Below are 2320 nucleotides of genomic sequence, written 5' to 3'. Positions count from 1 at the left end.
GCCAGGTGCAGTAATTTATCCCTTACCTTAGAAGGAATATCTCTTCATGCCCCACACCACTGGACTCCTAAGAATTTCACTGAAATAGGTCCTTGAATTTTGGTTGGATTTATTTCCCATCCTTTGATGTGCATATGTTACTGACAAGTCCAAAGTGTTCATTCTCCCTCTCTCACTTGGTCCAATCAACATCATGTCATCGATATAGTTAACCAATATGGTGTTTTGTGAAAGAGACAGATGAGTAAGACCCCCTTCGAATGAAGTTCTGACACGGGGCTGGAGAGTTAATACATACTTGAGGTAAACGTGTAAAGGTATGCAGTTGGGCAGGAGATGTGTTAATCTGCTCAAGTAAGGACACCACATCTGGTATAGCAGCTGTACTTGGAGTCCCTATCTGATTGAGTTTTCAGTAGTCAACTGTCATTTTCCATGAGCCATCTGTCTTCTGCAATGGCCAGATAGGAGACGTGATGGGAACACCAGCACTGCATCTTTCAAGTCCCCAGTGGTGGCAGTTTCTACAGTTCCTTCAGGGGTGTAACATTGGTTCTGATTCACTAATTTCCTTAGCAGAGGCAACCATAAAACTTCCATTTAGCCTTTCCAACCATTATCGCCCTCACTCCACAGGTCAGAGAAGTCTACCAACTTCTAAGTATATCTACCCCAATTATACATTCCTAGTACCAAATTGTCTTAGTTAAGGTTACTACTGCTGCAAAGCAAAACCATGATGGAAAGCAACTTGGGAAAGAAACCATTTATTTGGCTTACATGTCCACATCACTGTTCATCACTGAAGAAAATCAGGACAGGAACTCAAACAGGCAGGAACCTGGAGGCAGGAACCAATACAGAGGCCATGGAGGGTTCCTGCATGCAGGTTGCTCCCAAAGAAAAGCTCACTAAACTTTATGTGTGTGTGTGTGTGTGTGTGTGTGTGTGTATATATATATATATATATATATATATATATATATATATATATAGTATAACATACAACATATAAATAAATATGATTTATTATAACAGCTTATAGACTATAGTCCAACGAGTTCAACAATCAGTGTCTACCTGCAGAAGGTCAAATAATCCAGAAGTTGTTCAGTCCACAAAACCAGATGTCTCAGCTAACTATTAGCCCTAACGTCAGTGAAGGAATGGGTTTGCCAGCAGAGGAGAAGACAGTTTCTTTCTTCAGTGGCCTTCATCTAGGCTGCCTGAAGAAGATGTGACCCAGATGAAAGGTCAATCTTCCCATCTCAAAAGAGCCGGGTTAAAGGTTATTTTCCCACCTTAGATCCAGATTAAAAGTGTCTCTTCACACTTCAAAAGATTTAATTAGGGGTTGGGGATTTAGCTCAGTGGTAGAGCGCTTGCCTCGCAAGCGCAAGGCCCTGGGTTCGGTCCCCAGCTCCAAAAAAAAAAGAAAAAAAAAAGAAAGAAAAAAGAAAAAAAAGATTTAATTAGGAAAGACAGTCCCTCCGAGGTGTACCCGTCCATTTGAGATGGTCAAGTTGACAGTCAAGGAGGGCGGCCACACCCCTAATAAGAGAGTAGGCCTGGGGAGTGTCTTCACTGCTCTTCCTCACAGACATAAAGGTAATCTTCCAAACTCAAGCTCAAGTAGTTTATCACACATCAGATTCCATGAGAATGAGGATCGTGCTACACTTGACGTGTTTGATGTAAGCTGTGCTCTTTGCCATAGTTTTAATTTAAGGGAGTTCGAATTTTTTTTCTTGACAAGAAAAAAAATCATTTCCATCCTCTCATAGATCAATAACTGTTTTTATCTACTTTCTTCTACTACTTTTTTTTTTCCTTGAGACCTGCCACCTTGGCCTCACATTTACAAATGTGAGCTGCCGTGCACTGCTGTCAGCTTAACTCTTGTGTCTTGAAGTCAGACCAGCTTTCCTATCAAATCCACACATCTGGAAGCCTTCTTGCTACTTGTTCGATTTGAACAAATTGTTTCACTTCTGGTGCCCAGCAATAGCCTGAGGCCATTCTGCTTGCTGCTGTTCTGAGGAACAACGCTTTCTTAGATTCTGTCTTCGCCCGTTTAAACTTTCATTTTCTGGGGCATGTACTCACGTGGTTTTTATTGAAATATCAAGCCCATTCTCTCTGACTTGCAGACTGATAACTTGGCCGGACTTGGAACTCTCTGTCCCAGAGCAGTTTCCATTAGCTCTTTCAAGTCATTGTTCCATTGTATGTCCACATAAAGCTGGAAATTCCAAAAGCCAGTGTGATTCTCATCCCTCTGCAAACGAGGTGTTTCTGTTTCCAGAAAGCTCTTTGACCG

The sequence above is a fragment of the Rattus norvegicus genome, chromosome 18 (genome assembly GCF_021556685.1).
Source record: "Rattus norvegicus strain SHRSP/BbbUtx chromosome 18, alternate assembly SHRSP_T2T, whole genome shotgun sequence".
Taxonomy (NCBI): domain Eukaryota; kingdom Metazoa; phylum Chordata; class Mammalia; order Rodentia; family Muridae; genus Rattus; species Rattus norvegicus.
This window is presented reverse-complemented; position numbering follows the sequence as displayed.